The following is a 21,331-nucleotide window of genomic DNA, read 5'->3' as shown; positions in this document are numbered from 1 at the left end:
CGTGGCAGACAGCGCGGGCGGCCACGGCCTACCTGTGTGGGGTCACGACCAACGACCCGACCACTGGTGTGCGTGTGGCAGCCCGACTTACCCAGTGCAACACGACCCATGGCAGTGAGTCAGCTCTGTGGTGACCGGGCCGTCAGCAGGGGCGACCATGAAGGGCCCCAAGCGCCTTGCCAGCCAGCACACCCTACGCGCACGCGGCGAACTGGAACAGGCACTCGGATGCCGGCCTTGTGCGGGGCTGCCAGGGCCCCGCCACACAGCTCACCCCCAACACGGGCACGGACAGAACCCCAGTGGAGGCCGCGAGGACAGGGTTACCGAGGGGATCCCGGGCCTGAGCGCCCTGGCGACACCAAGCAGAGAGCAGTGAGGAGGGACGGGCCCAGCCCCAGGGGCCACTGTGTGTGGCACGGGAAGGTGCTCATTCAGGTGTCCCAGGGCCCCGCTGCCACACACCTCACGGGCCTCTTTGAACTGGAGGCCATGCAGTACAAGGCCCACCGAGACCCCAAGCGGGACTCCACACGGACGTGGACACGGCGGCGGTGGCGGCCTTGCACCTGTGGGGCAGGAACTCGAGGCTTCTGCCTCTCCATGGAGGGGCCGCATCGCCCGTTCCCAACGTGAGACCTGTGCTGACCTGGCGCTGGGACATTTTTTAAAGTTGTATTTTACTGTTTATGCTACTACAGTTGCCCCAGCCCGCCCCCCTCCCCGTCCCCTCCACCCAGCCCCCCACGCCCCGAGGCAGCCTGCCCGCAGGCTCTTCGGCCCCGCCCCTCCCCGGCTCCGTCCAGCCCCCCAGGCCCGCCCCTCCGACAGCGGTCGGTCTGTTCCACGTGTCCACGCCTCAGAGCCTGTTTCGCTCATTTATTTTGTTCATTAGATCTTACTTACAGGAGAGCTCATAGGGTACCTGTCTTTCTGACTGGCTTACGTCACTTAGCATGATGTCCTCCAGGTCCATCCACGCTGTCAGAAAGGGCAAACTTTTCTTCTTTTTTATGGCCGACTAGAATTCCACTGTGTAAATGTCTCACAGTTGTTTTACCCACTCACCCACTGACGGGCACTTAGGCTGTTCCCAGATCTTGGCAATTGTAAATAATGCTGCTGTTAGCACAGGGGTGCACGTATCCTTTTGAACTGGCATTTCAGGTTTCTTAAAATATATTCCCAAAAGTGTAGTCAATGGGTCCTAGCAGTTCCATTTATTTTTGAGGATGCTCCACACTGCTCTCCACAGCAGCCACACAGCCTGCGTCCCCGGCCACAGTGCGCGAGGGTCCCCTTCTCCACATCCTCGCCAGCACTTACGGTTTGATTTATGGACGATGGCCGTTCTGACAGGTGTGAGGCGATGATGCTCACTGTGGTTCCAGAGACTGTCAGTTTCGAGGACGTCACTGACAGGGCCAGCCAGCTCAGAGCTGGAGGGACACACGGACCCGTCCCCGAGTACCATGCTCACGTCCTCACTTTTGGTGGCCACCCACCGTGTGGCAGCTCTGCTTTCGAGCTAGCTCCGGAGGAGGCCCCCGACAGCAAGGCCCACACCCCATCCTTCACGGCAATGGCCCGGGCTTGGCAGTCAGCAGTGGCCCCTGGTCCAACGTCAGTGACAGCCAGGGCAGGGATCCCAAGGGCCAACATCACGCAGCCACGTCCTTGTCGTCCGAGACCCACGGCGACAAGAATACAGCGGTGTCCGCACACGGCCCGCAGGCACACCTGGCGCACGTCGTGGCCTCCACCACCTGCCGGAAGCCTTACACCACATGCGGCCTGATGCCCCCACCAGCCCCGCTGATGCCACACGCCCCAGGCTGTCCGCAGGCCCACTGCTGGCTCTGGGCACTGGGGAGCCGTGGCCGCCGTTGCTGGGGAACGTTGTGCCCTGATGGCCACACCCTTCCCCTGGGCCCCTACCCCAGTGCTGGGTCACTTCTCACTCACTGGGTCCCCCGCACTTCCGCCCCAAGCCTGCAGCCCCAGACTCTGCAGCTGGCCCTCCACCTGCTGGCAAGAGCCTCAGCGGCTGCAGCACTGCCCACAGCCCCCAACCTCAGCTGCCTGGGCGAGCTTCATAGCACGTTGGGGACCACCTGAGGTCTTGGGCAGGTCGGGGGTGGGGGGTCTCTGGAGAGGGGCGGGCCCCTGCTGTCCTGCAGCCGGCCCTGCAGGCACCCCGACCCGGGAGGCTGCTGAGGCCAGTAAGCCCAGGGTGGCCGCTCCTGGGGGCCCAGTGGTGGCGTTACAAAGGAGACAGGGACACAAAATGGAGAGCAGGCTTGTCCCTAGTTACTAGGCCACAGAGGGGGTCACATCCCAATGCCCATCCAGGCTGGGAGACCCAAAGAATGGCGGGGCGGGGGCGGGACTGTGGGTGCAGAGCAGGCAGCTCGGGAGCAGCCCCTCCCTGGGCCACTATGCTGAGAGGGACACCGGAAAAAAAATCAAGTAAACTGTTACACAATGTAGAAAAAAAAAAAAAAAAAACCCACCAAAAAACTGCATCCTCTGTTTCATTTGATTCAGTCAACAAAAACTCAGTGGCTGTGAACAAGGTACCATGCCTCAAAAATATGCCCGCACTCAATAAATGTCCAATCCAGTAAAGATGACAAATGCGCAGGCAACGCACGCAGTAAGTGTCATCAGAGGCCGCTGCTGTAGCTGAGAGAGGAAGGGGCGGGCGGGATGGACACACCAGCACTAATTTAGGCCTCGAAGGACGGCAGGACTCTCAGCAGGTGGAGCTGGAAGGCAGGTGTGCGGAGTGGAAAGAAGGAAGTGTACGCGAAGGTAAGGGACCAGATGTGGATGTGAGGTGGGAGCAAGCACAGGATGAGGGGAGAAAGGAGGAAGCTGGGGGGCGGCCCTGCTTGGTCGCCAGCGCACCAGGAAGACCTGAGCACAACCGCCCAGCACAAGCCGGGGCATGGCTTTGCAGCCCCCCAGCTCCCGCCAGCACATGGCGTGCTCAGGTGCAGTTGGGGGACGCAACCGCCGTACAATGAAACATGCGCGCAATGTGGGAACCTACAGGAAGATAAAAATAGAACAGTATTTTTCAAATTCACAATATTGAAAGCCTTGTTATATCACAAAAAAAATCATGAAAAAAATGTCAGGAGACCAGTGAGACTGGATGTACTTTTCTGTTTTTTTAAACCTTGGTATAGTCCTGGCCGGGCAGCTCTGCTGGCTAGAGCATCGTCCCGATACACGAAGGATGCAGGTTCAGTCTCTGGGCAGGGGCACAGACGAGGCTCAGCCGATGAAAGCACCAATAAATGGAACAACAAACTGATGTTTGTCTCTCCCTCCCTCTCTCTCCCCCTTCGTCTCTTTAAAAAAAAAAAAATTAATAATAATAAATAAAAATTAAAAATGAAATAAAATCTTGGTGTAATGCTTTGTGATAAAACCAGATCTTTGAATGAGTTCAACTATTTAGTAAGCGGACTGGACTAGCAGTCGTTACTGAAAAGGGTCCCCTCCTTTAAAGACACACAGAGCCGAATGGGAAAACGCGGTTTCTGCACTTGCTAAGTCCTGCTGGTGGACTTCAATCCCATCAATCAATTCCCCGAGGATTTCGGTTGAAGTTCAACCAGTCAATTTTCATCTTTCTCATCAGAGCCCCTTGTTCTTACCCAGTAATCAGAAGTTATCATATTTTTGTATATTTAATAAATAAGTTCAAAACTAAATGTTACAACAAGAAGCTTTAAAGCAGACTAAAAATTTCATTTCCAAGTTTAAATGTGCAGGAAGATGACTATTTACAGTATTCCTAGCACACACACACTCTCACACAGAAACTTATAAAGAAAACTCTTTAAACATCCATTTTCAAAATGCTCTTTATTCTCTATGCAAGATTTTTTTTCCCCCAAAAAGTAACTTTCTGCTCCTTTAAAAATGTTACCTTTACCTTGAGGGGCAGATTGTTAATTTTTTCCAAAATACTGAATTGGCTAGGTAGTTTTCTTCTAACAGCTACTTATTACAGAAAAGTCAGCAAATACAGACCACTTGTCTTTTTAAAAAGTTATTTATTGATTTATTTTTAGAGAGCAGGGAAGGGAGGGAGAAAGAGAGGGCTAGAAGCATCGCCCTGAGAGAGAAGCATCCATCAGTTCCCTCCCGCACCACGCCAGCAGGGGACCTGGCCCGCAACCCAGGCACGTGCCCTGACCAGGAATCAAACCAGGAACCTTTCAGTTTGTGGAACAACACCCAACCCACTGAGCCAGTCAGGGTGCCCCTTCTAAAGCGTGTATGCTCACACTCCTTGTCAAATGTCTGTCTGTGCAAGTCGGCTGGAGTTGCTTCTGCAACCCAACCTTACAGAGCGGCAAGTGAGAGGCCTCAGAAGCAGCTCGCCCTTAAAGCCCCAGGGAGCGGAGCGCTGGAACACACAAGCCTGAGCAAAGCGCGGCCCTAGACACTGCCGCAGGGTTCACAGGGCGCTGACACCCTGTGTGTGAATATGCTGCTGACCGGAAAGGCTGAACACTTTCCTTCCCTAACACCTCCAGGCAAGAGAACCACTTTGGACGTGGCGCATCATTAATAAAAGCAGGTAGAACTCCACGGTCCTGGTAATCTTTGAGAGGAGATTCTCAGTTCTGCTTGGATCATTTTCTTAACTTCATTAGGCAGCCCGTAAAGCGCTCCCGCACCAAGCAGCATGGCGGCTCTGCCACCAACGTCCCCGTCTCACCCGCTTCCACCGCTGGCATTGCCGTCCACCCACGGCTCCTTGCAGATGAGCTGACCGCCGCCGTGAGGGCCAGCTCGATGATCAAGACAGGCGGCGGAATTCAGAGCGCTCCCACTGAGCACCCCGGGACCGCCAGGGTCCTCGACACGTGAACAAGCCCTGTCCTTGCCGCAGGAACCCCCGAAGGCTCGCGGCTCTGGAATACAGATCAAGTGGCAGTGCTCGCCTGGGTGCCCGTACTGAATGTCTGCAAAGTGCGACGTCTTATTTGAAAATTAAGGACCCACATGTCCTCTCTGCGGCACCGGGGAGTGCCCCCTCTCCTCCCAGTGTGCCTCCGAGGCTCGCCACTCTTTAAGGGACCCCTGCAGAGGTGATGGGCAGTCTCTGGAAATGTGTGACCAAAGAAGTAACAATCACAAAGTCAAAAAGTTGGAAACGACCTCCAAGGTCACTGAACAAAACCTCCTTCCCTGACAGGTGAGGAAACCGTGTGCAGGGCACAACCACACACAGCGGGCCTGCGGTCTTGAGAGTCAGCGAGCACGCGAAGCAGGGACACCTGAGCACGGTCTTGTGATGCAGAAAGAGGACTGCAGTCCACGCGTGAGCGAGGAGTCACCCCGCCGCCAGTGAGGGGAAACCAGCCTCAACCGCCACCCTAGCGGGCACAGCGACCACGCACGGCTTCCTGGCCAACTGCTGCAGCATCTCGCCGCCACCAGCAACCTGTGCCCGCGCCGGCCAGGCACAGCGCGGTAAGTCGGAACCCGAGGCCAAGGACGGGACGCAGCCTCGCCCGCATCAAGCGAGTGTTGGAGTGTGGAAGCGAGCATGCTCCCCACGCCGGGAGGCTGCATGGAGCGTGGGTTGGGAGGAGAGCCCGGGCGGGGCTGCCGAAGGGAAGGTACGAGGCGCCAGGAGGGAGCATACACGCCACTGGTTCCAAGGGCCCCAGGAGGGCTCGGCCGGCCCGGCTCAGTGGGCTGGGGGCCGCCCCACGCAGCAGAATGCCGCCAGGTCACAGTCCTGGTCACGCACATGCGAGAGGCAGCCGATCGATGTTTCTCTCTCACATCCATATTTCTCTCCCTTTCTCCCTGTCTTCCCCTCTTTCTAAAATAAATAAATAAAATCTTTTTAAAAATCACCAGGACTGAACACAGCTCCAGGACTCAGGAAGGACGAGACCACTCATCAGCTGTGGCTTGGGGCACGGGGCGTGAATCGAAGGAAAGATGACAGCCGGGCAAGGGAGTAGAACAGGGACCGAGGAGGGAAAAGGTAGAAGTGACCAGTGTTATCAGCAGAATTTCAAGGCATGGGCAGCAACAGCCAAGAAAAAGTCCGACAGAAAAGTAATTTCAGTGTCTGAGCACAGTCAAGAGAAGGACTGAGAGGGGAACTCAAAACCTGAAGGCTAAGGAAAAGGACCCAGTGCAGGAGGGAAAATCCAAGACCCAGGAGAAAAAAGGCAAGAGAGATTTTTAAGAGACCTTGGGCCGTGGCTGGCGTGGCTCAGCGGACTGAGTTCTGGCCTGCCAACCTAAAGGTCACTGGTTCAATTCAGGGCACGGGCCTGGGTTGCGGGTTCAGTCCCCAGTTGGGGGCGTGCAAGAGGCAACCAATCAATGTCTCTCTCACACATGCATGTTTCTCTCCCTCTCTCCCTCCCTTCCCATCTCTTTAAAATAAATAAATAAAATCTTTTTAAAAAGAGAGATCTCGAGATAACATACTCACATAAATTTTGCAATGAGTTTCCACGGGTTAACAGACTCAGCAAAATCTAACAGTTAAGAACTCCTGGAGTATAGGATTAACTTTGGAAAAAAGGACAAATGCCGTCTTCCAAATTAGAAGACAAAGCAAACAACAGATTTCAGAGAAAAGGAGAAAAGGGTGGAAATGCAGAAGCTCCCATTGAGTGGTGAGCGTGTCCCACGTGCTCAGAAAACCAGAGTGCAGCTTTATAGAAAACGTCCCAAAGGCCAGAGGCTACAACCCAGTCTAAGTGCCAGGGCTGAGCTAAGGACAGGTACCGAGGGGGCCCAGGAGACACACAGTGGCTCACAGCCTCCTGCGAGAGACGGCTGCTCGGCGGGCACAGAGGCAGCAACACTGTGCAGGACAACGGGCCCCCACAAAGGCCCAGGCGAGGCCACGGTCTGCCGCACCGCACAGGCTGCACACGCAGCAGAGCACGACCACCACGGTGCGGGACACAGGCGGCCACGGGCCGCCCAGGAGGAAGCTCAGCGTGGAGGACGAGAGCTTCCCCACCAGCCAGAGCCCGGCGGACAAGGCGCAGTGGGGAGGGCGGGCGCAAGCTGGCCCAGAGGAAGCGTGTAGGCCAGGCGGGGGCAGCGCCGGGGCAGCTGGGGGGTTGTGTTTTTGTAAGCTCACGTCACTACTGAAAAGTGATAAAGTGTCACTAGGAGTTGAAAGGGGAAAGAGGGGACACGGGCTAGGACAATTAAACTTTTCCAACTCAACTCTTTAGCCCTCAGTTTCCCCCCCTAACAAACTCTGTCTCAGCACTAAACGCGTGTTCTGTTGCTGCCACATCCGGCTCTCCAGTCCCACGAGCCTGGCATGCCTAGTCCAGCATTCCAGCTGGAGCACAGGAAGTCCTTGCGTGGCATCGTCTCCAGGTTCCTGGGAACTGTGGCTTTACCGGACGGGACCTATAATGAAACCAATTTCACCCTTGGCGAACTGACATGAATGAGTTAAATTCCCACAGAATATTTCTGGTCACAAAAACACCAAACTTCTAAATATCCAAAACATTTCTAAGTACCAAAAATCAAAATGCACTGTATATACACTTAAGAAAGATAATAAAAACAAGCAAGATATTTGTTTCCCACCCCGCGGATTCCAGTTCACGGTCCCAGGTGGCCAGCCCATCGGGAGGGCGCAGGGCGAGGTCCACCCCGGGCGGGCGGCCCATCCACCCCAGGGCCGCCCCGGGCCGCGCCCGCGCTCAGCCTGGGACAATGTGGACAAGCTGTTCGACTCACGGGCGCACGGTGCAGATGTGGGAGGAACCAGTGGGCCCAGAGAAAACCCACACAGACACAGGGACACGTGTACATGCCACACAGACAGGGGCCGGGCCAGGAACCCATTTGTTCCATCAACACTGTAACTTAATGATGTTGAAGAAAACGGTGTTATTCGAGGACCTGCTGTGCTGGTGCGGGCACCTGGGAACTGGCAAACGAAGGACAGGTCAACTCGCGGTTTGTGGGGCGGCATCCAACAGTAATGACTGATTGGCAGATCCAACCTTCCCATTAGTCTTGCTTAAAACTGAGATATAACTGACATAGTATTCTTTTAAAAGAAGGGAGAATGTCAACAGCAGCTACAATTGAAGCCAGTAAATAAGTGATGTTGTTTTTTATGCCTTTTAAAACAGAAAACAATGGGCGATATTACAAGCACGACCAAGAACTCATCTACGGAACTCCTTTCGCTGGGGCGCCGGCAGGCAGCCTTGGCAGGCGGCCTTGGCAGGGACTGGCCACTCTCCTCCAGGCTGTCCCGACCGGCCACCAGGGGCGCTCCTGCGCCAACAGGGCTGCCCTGGGGAGGGGTACGCGCTCAGCAGGGACTTGGGAGTGTGCGCATCTACCTTGCGGGGCTCCTTTCACTGTAGATGAGTAACTGCCAAGTGTTTCTAGAGAAAAGAATTAGACTGTAGAAAACTCTGCAATAACTAATAATTTCATTCAACTTTAGCATAGATATAAAATTACTACCGCACTTCAAACATGATATTAATTAGCTTTTGAGGACTTCCTTTGGGAAAATAAAAATTAACCTTCCCATTTCATAGATGAGATAGCTTAGAAGAATAAAAAGCCCTGGCTGCTGTGGGGCAGAGGACTGAGCACTGGCCAGCCAACAGAAAGGTCGCTGGTTCGACTCCCAGTCAGGGCACGTGCCCGGGTTGCAGGCCAGGTCCCCAGTAGGGGGTGCACTAGAGGCAACTGATTCAGATTTCTCTCCCTCTCTTTCTCCCTCCCTTCCCTCCTCTCAATAAACAAAATCTTTTTAAGAAAAATTAAAATTAAAATTCTGGGCCACTAAATATAAAGTGGCATCCTAGATCTGATTCTGGAAAGAGGGTATCAATAGAAAATACAGTGAAGTGCAAAGTCAGTCTATAGTTAATAACATTGCAGCAATTTTAATTTCTTAGTTTTGACAAATATAACAAAGTTGCCTATGATATCAACACTGGTCAAAGTTGGCTGAAAGGAATATGGGAACTGTCTATACTTATTTGGCAACTTTTCTGTAAGCCTAAAATTGTTCCAAAATAAAAGCTTATTTTTAAAAAACTCCTGGGCCATAAGAAATTAAATCCCCCAACTTCTCATTCAGTTTCTGGGTGTAACTAATATTATACTCAAAATGTTCAAGATAAACACGTTCTCTGCATTCTACAAATATACGTGAGAAAATTTCCACAGGAAACGTGGTAATTCAATGCCACAAACATTCTGGGATTACTCTAAGATAGTTTAAGGGAAAGGTGGTGGTGGGAAGGTGGAGACAAATGTATCTGAGCAAAAAAATAAAAATTAAAAAAAAGAGATAGTTTAGAAACTAAAATTGATTTCTGTAGTAAAGAAGTGAAAGTGCCGTAGGCTCATAAGCTCTGATGTGTTTGATCCCAGCTCCCCCTGGGCAAACCCTCTCTAAAGCACAGGCAGCCCTGCGTCTCCGAGCTGGTGGCCCCCCCACCCCCATGAGCTCTGGGATCTGCAGGCCAGGAAAGCTCCAGGAGGAGAGTCACACAATGCAGAGCAGCTTCCCATACTAGTACCAAACAGAACTTCAATGTGCAATTCAGCCAGGAAAAAGGTCTCAAGTTAACAAGTATATTTCACATATATGTTATAATTAAAGGTGAAAATAGAAATATCATGATTAATGAAAATTGTCAAGCAGCTATCTATTAAGAAACTCACTTCAAATAAAATTATGTAGGTAGGTAAAAGGATAGAAAAATACGTACCCTGCGTATACTGATTACAAACATAGCCAGAGTGGCTGTTATTATCAAAGTAAACGTTTCTGCTAAGAAAACCACCAGGAATAACAGGGTCATATCTTAAATGACAAAAAGACTCAATTCACCAACGCGTAACGCTCCTACACACTCTCTCTCTCTCTCTCTCCCCCCCCCCCCCCCACACACACACACAAAAGAATTTCAAAACACAAAGCAAAACTGAACAAACTGTAAGGAGAAAACAAGAAATCCACACCTTTAGTCAGAGACCTCAACTCTCTCAGCAGTTGACAGACTAGTGCACAAAAAATTAGCAAAACAGAGAACTGCGGGGGCCGGGGGGCAAAACTGAAAAAATCGTCACTGAACTCCACTCAGTATACACAGTGCCAAGTGCATAAGTAATATTCACCAAGAGAGTTCATAAAATTTGCACAAAGCATGTTCTCTGACCCTACTGGAATGAGACTGGAACTCAGCAACAGAATGAGAACAGGAAATATTAAACGACATACTTCTAAATAACCCATGAGTCAAAGAGGGGATTCAAGGGAAATTACAGCATTTTTAGCTGAATAAAACTGAAAGTACAACAAACCAAAATTTGTGGAATGCTGCTAAAGTATAGCTTAGAGGAAAGTTTAAAGCACTGAATATATATATTAGAAAAGAAATTGTTTCAAATCAATAATCCAAGCTTCTAACTTAAGAAATTAGGTAACAAAAAATCAAAACAAATGCAAAGCAAGCAACAACGCAAAGATTAAAACAAAAAATTCAATGAAATCAACCCCCCCCCCAAAAAAACATTAAAAAAACAAGGAAAAAAATCAATAAAACAAAAAGCCCTTTAAAAGATTAAAAACTTGAAGAATCTCTAACAAGACCAGCAGGAAAAAAAGAGGTAAAACAAATTACCAGTATCAGGAATAAAAGAACATAAATTCAAAAACTTAGATGAAATGAAGAACAAATTATCAGAAAAGTGCAAACTACTAAAAATAGAAAGAAATAATTCCTAATTCACTTTATCAGACCAGCATTATATTGCTACCAAAACCAAGCAAGGACAATATAAGAAAGATACACACACACACACACACACACACACACACACACACACACACACATCAATAGCTACTAACGTAAGAAAGCTACTGATACATATATAACAGTAGCTACTGATTGATTATATATACACATTATATGAAAATAGATGCAACAGTGTTCAACAAAATATTAGTTAATCGAATCCAGCAATTTTAAAAGAGTATCATATCATGACCAAGCAGGGCTTATTCCAGGAATGCAAAACTGGTTCAATATCCAAAATTCAATATTGTGATCTACCGCATTAACAATCTAAAGAAGAAAAACAACATGATTATATCAACTGATTCCTAAAAGCATTGACAGAATCCAACACCCATTAATAAAAAATCTCAGCAGACTAAAAATAGAAAGAAACTTCCTAAACCTGATAACCAGCAGCTACATAAAACCTACAGCAGACATCATACTCCATGGTGGAAGACTGAGTGCCCCCCCCCAAAATAAGAAACAAGGGAATTATACTAAACCCCTGGTCAGTGTAATAAAGAAAAGTAAAGAAATGTAAGAAAAACAGCAATGGAAAACAAAAGAAAAATCACTATTCACAGACAACATGGATGTCTACACAGAAAATCCCAATGAATCCACGGAAAAAAGGCAATCCAGAATATACGATTTTACTAAGATCAAAGAATAGAAGATGAACACACAAAAACACTAATAAAAGAAATCAAAGACATATTATTCGTCAAGCATGTCTCAATTCAAAAAAATTGGGAGAAACTCCAATCAAAATGGCAGCATAAACAATCACAGCTCACCTCCATGAATATCTAAATTACAACTAAACTACAGGACAACCATCATTCAGAACGGTCAGAAACTGGGCGGAATGGAACTCCTCCAACTGTAGAATTAAAGAAACCACACGAGGAGCGGAGATGCGGAGCTGGACTGGCCTCCCCGCCACAAGGGGCGGATAAAACTCAGGAGGGACAGGAGCAAAGGCTCCCAGCCCCACTTCTGGCTCCCCTGCCCAGGGTTCCAGGGCCAGGAGAATAAGTCCCCACAACTTCTGGCTGCAAAACCCAGCGGGGATTGAGGCTCGGGAAGACAGAAACTGCTGAAGTCCTAGCAGTTCCTCTTAAAGGGCCCATGCACAGACTTACTCGGGCTCTCTCCCTCCGAGCTCCAGCGCTGGGTGCAGCGGAGTGAACGGCTGGAGGGACAGGCGGGGAGGAACTGAACTGACTGGCATCAGCGTGAGAGCCGGGGGGCAGCTTTCTCTGGACAGAAGCGCAGGCAGAGGCCGCTGTTCCTTCTCGAGCCCTCCCGAACCGGAGCCACAGGGCCGGGAGGCAGCAGTACCGCAGATGCCACCCACGCGGCTCACACTGCTTGCCACCACCCCCATGATTCCCTGAGGCCCTACCCCGCCCACCTTTCAGACCCACCCAAGCTGTTTCCAGTGGGTTTTACATATGAATGGATCGTCTTGGCCCAGGCTTCTGATTCTCCTAACTTCTCGTAAGTAAGTAGCACCTGGCCTCAGCAAGGCCCACCGCTCTCGCTGAGCTGCCCCAAGCCCTACAGTGGCAGAGCCGGCCTTGGCCTAGAGCAAGGCCTCACCTGGGCACCGCCCAGCCCGGCGCAAGCAGCAGCCACCTGCGGACAGCTCTGCAGCTCATGCGGGTGGCCCCAGGCAGGGCCTGGGCGGGGGCTGACCCTGGATGTGCCAACAGCAACCAAGGCCCAACTACAAGAAGAGGGTATACTCAGCCCACACGGTGGGCGCCCCTCGAGCATCCAGCTTGGGTGATGGGGGAGGCTGTGCCACCGGACCTGACAGGACACCTACTACAGTAGGCCGCACGACCAAGACACGGAGCCAAAGCAGCTCTACTGATACATAGAAACCAACACAGGGAGGCTGCCAAAGCGAGGAGACAGAGAAACATGGCCCAAGTGAGAGAACAGATCAAAACTCCAGGAACAGAGCTAAGGGACGTGGAGATAAGCAATCTATCAGAGGCAGGGTTCAAAACACTGGTTACAAGGATGCTCAAGGGACTTGGTGAGGACCTCAGCAGCACAAAAAAAGACCCAGTCAGAAAGGAAGCGTACGCTAATTGAAATAAAGAACAATTTACAGGGCCACAACAGTAGAGTGGATGACGCTGAGACTCAAGTCAACGATCTGGACCATAAGGAAGCAAAATCTACCAGCCAGAACAACACGATGAATAAAAGAATATAAAATAATGAGGATAGTGTAAGCAGCTTCTGAGACAACTTCAAAAGGTACAACATTCACATCAATGGGGTGCCAGAAGAAGAAGAGAAAAAGCAAGAAGTTGGAAACCTACTTGAAAAAGTAACGACAAAAAACTTCCTTATCTAGGTGAAGGAAATAAACATACAAATCCAGGAAGCACAGAGAGTCCCCAACAAGATGAACCCAGAGGCCACTCCAAGACACATCATAATTAAAATGCCAAAGGTTAAAGATGAAGAGAGAATCTTTTCTTTTTAAAGATTTTATTTATTTATTTTCAGAGAGAGAGGGAGAGAAACATCCATGTGTGGTTGCCTTGGGCCCCCTACTGGGGACCTGGCCCACAACCCAGGCATGTGCCCTTACTGGGAACCAAACCAGTGACCCTTTGGTTTGCAGGTTGGCACTCAATCCACTGAGCCATACCAGCCAGGGCTAAAGAGAGAATCTTAAAAGCAGCAAGAAAAAAGAAGTTAGTGTCCTATAGAGGAGTTCCCAAAAGACTGTCAGCTGATTTCTCAAAAGAAACTTTGCAGACCAGAAATGATTGACAAGAAATATTCAAAGTCATGAAAAGCAGGGACCTACAGCCAAGATGACTCTACCCAGAAAAGGTATCATTTAGCATCAAAGGGCAGATAAAGAGCAAGAAAAGACTACAGGAGTTCATCACCACCAAACCAGTATTATACGAAACTTTAAAGGGTTTTCTTTAAGAAGACGAAAACTGTGAATAATAAAATGGCAATAAATACATATCTATCAACAATTGAATCTAAAAAACAATACAAACAAGCAGAACAGAAACAGACTCACAGACACACAGAACACTTTGATGGACGCCAGATGGGAGGGGTCTGGGTGGAAAAGGGGAAGGGGTTAAGAAGTTCCAACTGGCAGTGACAGAGGAGCCGCGGGGACGGGACACACGGCAGAAGGGGCAGGGCAGACGAAGAATGTCCGCGCAGAACCCACGGGCATGGGCAACGGTGTGGGGGCTGCCTGAGCGATGGCGGGGCACGGACGGAGGGGGCGGGGGGGACTGGGACAACTACTGCAGCGCGAACAATAAAACGCAGTTCTAAAAAAACTGGAGGTGACCAAACACATGCACACCACGCTCACAGACAAGGAGAGTTAACAGTGGACACGTCAATTCTCCCCAAAACGGACCTGTTCTAGGTCAGATTTAAGGCAGTTCTAATTAAATTCCAGAAGAATGATGTGCAGATGTAGACAAGCCCATTTTAAAATGTATGTTAAAGAACAAGAGCCAAACAACTTTTTTTAAGTTTGAGGAGTCCCCTTCCCCAATTTTAAGACCTACAGTAATTAAGACTGTAGGTACAGGCAACAGGACAGTGCCACAGATCAATGGAACAGAACACAGAGTTCAGAAATAATCCCCACAAATAAGACTATTTGATTTCTGACCAAGGGAAGTCAATTTAATGGATAAAGGATATCCTTTCAACAAATGGGTTTGGGACACAACATCCATATTTTTTTTTTAAAAGATTCCTACCTGAATATGATAACTTACAGAAAATTAATTCAAAATGAATCACAGATCTAAATGTAAAACAATTAAATTTTTAGAAACAGGAAAAAATCCTAACCTGAGGTTTTATGAAACAAAGAGTTCTTTAGAGTTGACACCAAAAAATATGACCCATAAGAGAAAAAAACTAGTAAGCTGAACTTCATCATAATTAACTTTTTTCTTTGCAAAAACAGTTAAAAGGGTAAAAAGGCAAGTTACAAACTGGAAGAAATGTTCGCAAATCACATACTCTGACAAAGGACTTGTGTTAGAAAATTGTAAAGAACTCTCAAAACTCAAAAAAACATTAAAAATGTTTTTTTAACGATTAAAAACAGGCAAAATCTTGAATAAGCACTTCACCTTAGAGGTTGCAAGAATGTCAAATAATCAAAGACATGAGAAGTGTTCAGTTATCAGTAATCATCAGGGAAATACAAACTAAAACCACAGTGCCACCGCACACCTCCGCATTCCATCGGGCACAGGAAAAGCCGCCGACCACCCCAAGCGCCGCCGGGACGCAGCGGGACTGGAGCTCTCCTGTGTCGCCGGTTGGAGCAGAAGCAGTGCAGCCTCCAGAGAACAGTCCAGCAGCTACTTCTGTTACCACACAATCAGCTCACGCTGCTTGGTGTCCACCACAGAGAGATGAAGATTCACTTCCAGACAAAAACCTGCACACAGATTTTCACAGGAGCCCTCTTTATCATCCCCCAAATCTGGAAAGCACCCCACGTCCACCAACACGAGGACGGATAAACCGTGGTGTGTTCAAACCACGGAATACTACTCAGCAGCAAAAAGGGCCGAGCAACCAACACACACAACCGACTCTCAAAGTGACTACGGCCCAGGGTGCCCAACTGGCCCAGGGTGCCCAACTGCAGCCCAGGACAGCTATGAATGCAACCAACCACAAAATCGCAAATTTTCTCAAAACACGATGAGTTTTTTTGTGATTATCTGTCACAATGTATTTGATGTATGGCCCAAGACAACTCTTCTTCCAGTGTGGCCTTAGAGTTGACAAAATACTGGATACCTCTAGACTATGCTGAGCGAAATAAAACAGACTCAAAATGTTACATACGTACACTGTACGGTTCCATTCACGTGACTTCTCCAAAAGACAAAAGTGTAGTAACGAAGCGCCAGCTGACAAGGGTGTAGGGTGGGGGCTTGTGGAGGCACTAGGGAGCGTGAGGGAGCTTTCGTGGGTGACAACACTCACTCTGACTGCCTTAGTGGGTTCGTAAACCTACACGTTAAAATCCGAAGCAGCACACCCTTTTAAAATACCAACGTTAGTGCCCTGGTGGGGTGGCTCGGCGGGATAGAGGGTCGTCCTGATACGCCCAGGCTGCAGGTTTGATCCGCAGTCAGGGCACACACAAGAATCAACCAATGAGCGCATAAATAAGTGGAATAACGTAGTGAAGTTTTTTCTCTCTCTCTAAAATTAAGAAATAAAAAAGTTTTAAACAAATAAAATATCAACGTTACCACGTTAATTGTTTAAATAGCATACAATAAAATCATTTAGAAAACCTGCCTGGCAACATAAAGTCCAACTAAACATACACTTGCAACGCCCCTCGGGACTAAAACGAGCTCTCCTGTCCTCCAAGCGAAAGGCCAGGAACGTGCACATCAGCCTGAGTCACGCCAGCCTTGGAGGAACCTAAACGTGCGCGGACACTCTGCAGAGTGGACAAACGGTGGCTGCGCACGCAATGGAAGGCTGCATCGCACCAGAGACAGGCGATGTGCTATAGCAACCCCAGGGGCGCGTCTCCGGCGCCACGCCAGGCCAACGGCCCTGGCACGGGGCGCTTTTCCATGAAATTTAGAAACAGGCCGCACGTGGAGAATGAGGAGGGGGGCCCTGAAAGGGGGCGAGGGAGCATTCGAGGGGAGGGCGCTGGGGCCGCTCCTCCTGGCACAGCGGGGACGTGGGGTGGGTGCACCTACCCCGCGGCGCCGCAGGGGTGCCCTCCACAGCGGCACCCCACTCCTAGCCTCAGCTACGGCACGGGAGGCTCTCGCGCTTTCCGGGACCTGGGGCCCCGCAGGCCACGGACGCAAACGTGAGCGAAGGAGAGTTTCCACTGAACCTCCTTTGGTCACAGCAGCAATTTCTACACCATAGGAAAGGCCTTTAAGTGCACCCCAAAGTACCCCAAGACCCGTTACCCCACCACCTAACCGCAGGATATACGGTCTGATGGCTTCTAAACACCCCTAGTACCGTCTCCGTCTTGCCACCTTCTCAGCAGCAACAAACGCCCTTCGCTATTCCAAATGCCCCCGCAACAGGCTTCCCCGACTTCAAACTTTAGCTTTGCCGTTTGAACATGTTCCTCAATCCCCGCCCCAATGGCTTCCTTTTATAAATCTCTAGCATTACAAAAATAGCCCTAAATTCCTATTTGAGCCCTCCATGAGTGTAAATTATATGTAATTTGATATTACAACAGCTAGTGGCATGAGTCAATTTCCATAATAAATTACGACTTTTGTAAATAATACACTTTTGTGTATGACTTAACCCTGCACACCTGTTCAGAAAACAATTCTGATGGTCTAAATATTTTCATTTGATATATAATACCTATATGTTTAACAGTTAAAAGGTAAAAACAGACAAAATTAGTTTCACTTGAAAAAGAAAAATATTTTGGTAATAACCGGGTTATAAAAGTACCATCCACCTTTTTGCTCCCTAAGTACTGTTCATTGTAGAGAAGTCTTAAGTCTGAGCGTTACAGCGACGTGCAAAAAGGAAGAAGCCCTTCAACACCTCCGCCACCAAACCTTCCGATGTGAACCCCAGACTCTCGGAGGCAGATACCCACGCACACAAACAGGTATTCCACAAAGACGGGTCCCTACGCTTTCCTACCGTGCAAGCTTCTTTCTTCACTTAACAAGCATGAATCTTCTAAAAACTACGTCTTAAAGTAGAAACGCAAATTAGGAAGATACAGCCATAACCCCGTTCACCTCCCCACCTTCCTCCAGGGAGCCGGCCACGGCGGGGGGGCTGCCGCCCGCCCCTGGTTCGGAGCCCGCGTGTGCAGCCCCCTTCCGCAGGTGGAGAGCTGGGCCGGCATCGCCCTGCAGCCGGGCCCCTGCCGAGGCCCCAGCGCTGGGGGCCCCCGGGGGCCCGCAGGCGCCCTCCCCGCTTTCGCCCGTTTAACTCGGAGCAACACCCGCGGAGCCGCGGCTGCCACCCTGCCTGCGGGCAGAGCCCACCAAGACTGTGTCCCCACGCTCCGCACACCAGTGTTCTCTGTGGGCCACAGGCTCCGCAAGCTCCGCTCCGCCCCCCTACCCAGGCCACCGCCCTCACTTCTCCAGGGACGCCCCACCGCTCAGCGGGCCCCTGCCTCGCAGCCGCCCTGAGGGGCGGGTCAGGGCGCTCCCACTCGGTGTGGGGCCGGCACACAGGGCAGCGGGGCGAAGGCCCCGGCAGAGCCCAGACAGGCCGGCCGTTCTCACGCCGCTTAGGAACCTGCCCCGGTGACCCTGTGCGCAACGCGGAGCAGGAACCCCAGGAATCGCAAGCTTCTCTGGGACACGGGGGTCACTTTACTAAACACACTGCAAACCAAAGGGGAGTCCTTCCCACCTGAAACAACAAGATGAAAGACTAGTGTAAGGATTTCTGCTGCACCAGCAACCAGCTCTGTGCTCCCTCAGAAGGAACGGGCTCGCCACCCATCCAGTGGCAGCAAGCAGCACCCCGGGCCTGCGAAGGATGCGCGGGCAGCGCCCCGACCACCGCCCCCGCCCGCCCGCCCGCCGCAGCAGCCAGCGCCGATCCGGCCGCGGGCCTCATCCTCGGTCCCAAGACCCACACCCCGCCTGCTCCCCAGGGTGCAGGACAAGGGCGACCTCTGGAAAACGGGAAGGCCGGGGCTGCGGGCCAGGACCCTACACACAAGGAAGGATGTCACCTGAAGACAGCGAACAGCTGCGCCGCCACACTGCAGAGGACGCGGCACGTGAGCCGGCGGCCGGGCCCCAGGCAGCGCTCTCGGCCCTGCTCGCGCCGCCGCCGCGCCCGCACGGAACGCTGCATCTTCCGCGAGACAGCGGACGCCTCGCCGTCTGACACACGCTCACTCCCGATGAGGCTTCTCGACGGCAAATGCTCTTTAAACAACTGAGCAGTTCCAGCAACTTTGGACAAAAACGCTCCCGTTCCAGGAGCCCCCCGCGCGCCGGCCGGCGGAGCGGCGCCTTCTCCGGTGCTGGGCCGAGCGAAGCGGCAGCGCCCGCGGCGGGGACGGCACTCGCGCTGCGCCTTCCTCAGCAAAACAGGAGAAAGTCACTTCCCGAGCCCCTAAGTTCCGACACGAAAGCCCAGCCGTCAGAACACCGACGACCCCTAAAAGCTTTCAAAACCAGGGAGCCAAGGGCCCGGGCTGCCGCCCCCGGGGAGGGCTGTCAGGTGGCTCCCAAACGCCCACTCCGGGGGGGACAACTTCCCCGGGCGCCTCGCAGCGACCGTCGCAGGCGCCGGGAGAAGCTGGGCCCAGCGACGCGGCCCTGGTGCACCGACCCGAGGGGGAAAGACCCGCTTGTCACCTGACTCGAATTATTCTGGAACCGCACGCGAGTCATTTCCAGGACGAGCCCCGCGCGCGCCGAGATGGCACCACCCCCGGGGCCGTGACAGCCGCGCGCAGGTGGGCAGAGCGGCGGCGCCGCGCCCGGAAGATGCCGGGTCCGCGGGAAGGCTGTCACGAGCCATCACCCGGCCCCGCGCCGCCGCCCGTTACCCGCGCCCTCCCCGCCCCCGCCGCTTACCTCGAAGTAGCCTCCGGGGGCGGCGCCGCCCGCGCCCGTGCCGAGGGGCCCGTTGGCCGCCGCCGCCGCGCCGCCCGGGGCCGCCAGGCCCGCGGCCTGGGAGCCGCGCAGCGCCGCGGCCGGGCCGGCCTTGCCGCCACTCGCGCCGCCGTGGCCCCCGCCCGAGCCGCCGCCGCCTCCCCGCTTATTCTTCCGGCGCTTGGCCCCGCGCTTGGCGTCGGCCGGGCTCATGGCGGGCGGCGGGCGGGGAGGGCGGGGAGCCTGAGGCGGCGGCGGAGCGCTCGGGCCGGCCGAGGGCGGGGGGCGCTGCGCGGGGTCGACTCCGGGCGGGTGGGGAGGGCTGGGCAGGCGGGAGCTGGCGGGAGGCCGCGGGGCGGGAGGAACGGCGAGTCCACCGGGCCCGGCGCCGCCGCTGACCAGAGTTAGAGTCCAATATGGCGGACACAAGGGGAAAGGGATCCCAGTTTACGTCGGGGGAGGGGGAAGGAGCGGCGGGGAGGGGGAGGGGTGTGGGCGCCCTCCCCCTCCCGCCTTACTCCGCCCTCCAGACCGCCACGGCCCCCCGGCCTCGCCCGCCCCCTCCCGCCGATAACGAGAGCCGGCGCGCAAGGCACGCCGGAAGTTAGAGTCCCAGTGCTCGCGGCGCCGCCGGGAGCGCCCGGCGGGAGGACCACGACTCCCGGCAGGCCGTGCGCGTCCCAGCGCGCGGAAGTCGCGAGGGGCCGAAACCAGGGGGCTGGGTGTGAGGGTGACGTCACCGCTGCGCTCTGTGCTTTGGACCCGCCCGCGCCGTGAGGCCTTCTGGGAGTTGTAGTTGGGCGGAGGGGCCGGGACGGCGCGAGGCCGTGTCCCCAGCGATGGGAGAACTGCAGGGCTGCGGGAGAGGAGGTCCGCGTCTCTGACAGGCACCGAGACTCCCCGACGTCCTGTGCCCGGCCGACGCGGGGCTGCAGGCCGGCGGGGTGCCCGGGATGCAGCAGACTGGCAGCCCCGGCTCTGTCCTGCCGGGAATGGCCTGGTGACCTTGGACCGGCCCCTAACCAGAGTGCAGGTGACTCCATGGGGATGAGTGTGGCCCTGCTCGCGGACTTGGTGGGGATCCGGAGGGCGCCAGGAAAGCGCTCGACCCGGCCTAGCTCGGAGCTGCTGCCCCGAGAGGCCTCGGCCACCGTGCTCGGCTGCCGCGCAGACCGCGGTGGGCTTAGAATCCCGGGCGCCCTTACCGAACTCGGCCCTGCCTGCATGGCGATCCTGCAGGGTCCCTCAGCCTCGCATTGATCCGCCGCAGAGGCCGAGCCCGGCCAGACCCTCGGGCCTCCAGCGCCCTCTGCCCAGACCCTCCTTGTAGGGGCGTCTTGCCCACCACGAACAAGCCCCAGGTATAGCTCTGCCCGTAGACCAGAGAGGACCCTCTGGGCCTGGGCCCTGCGCTCTGGAAGGCCTCACTTATCCCAACAGCGAGACACAAAAGACACATTTTCCCGTGCTTGGTTCCAGGGGTAGTCACAGGCCAGAGGAGCAGCGGAGCTTGGGACTGGGTGCTGGGGAAAGGCCCTCCATTTGCACCCTTTCCTGGGCCCTATGGCCATTAGCTCGGCCTACCCAGGTCTCCTGGCCTCACCCTCACCCCAGCTGCAACCACAGCCTTTAACCCTCCGACTGATCCTTCCTGCCGCAACCACAATGAGCTAACATATGTACCCTGCCTGGCAACCTTCCTTTAGCAGCCCCTGGGTGGACGATGTCTTGGGCTGTCCCCTACCCACACAGGTTGGTCAGACACTCCCTCCTCCCACAGCCCCCAAGCTGCCCCTTGTCATAGCACCTTGGCACTGGACTGGGATTCTGGGTGTTCATCAGTATCCCCAG

The 21,331-nt window shown here is 53.2% G+C and overlaps 1 protein-coding gene across 1 annotated transcript in view; it reads right to left on the bottom strand.

The window, feature by feature from the left end:
• Positions 1–19,553, bottom strand: part of FAM193A (family with sequence similarity 193 member A) — a 105,952-nt gene extending 86,399 nt beyond the window's left edge. Inside the window, exon 1 of the mRNA XM_054581877.1 lies at positions 19,463–19,553. The gene's annotated coding sequence lies outside the window, so the exon portion shown is untranslated. The remainder of the gene's footprint in view (positions 1–19,462) is intronic.
• Positions 19,554–21,331: the final 1,778 nt, after the last annotated feature.

This window comes from Pteronotus mesoamericanus, unplaced genomic scaffold, assembly GCF_021234165.1.
Source record: "Pteronotus mesoamericanus isolate MK-2021 breed Mesoamerican mustached bat unplaced genomic scaffold, CSHL_Meso_final contig_68, whole genome shotgun sequence".
Lineage (NCBI taxonomy): Eukaryota > Metazoa > Chordata > Mammalia > Chiroptera > Mormoopidae > Pteronotus > Pteronotus mesoamericanus.
The sequence above is the reverse complement of the archived record's forward strand: the minus strand, read 5'-3'. Positions and strand labels throughout refer to the sequence as shown.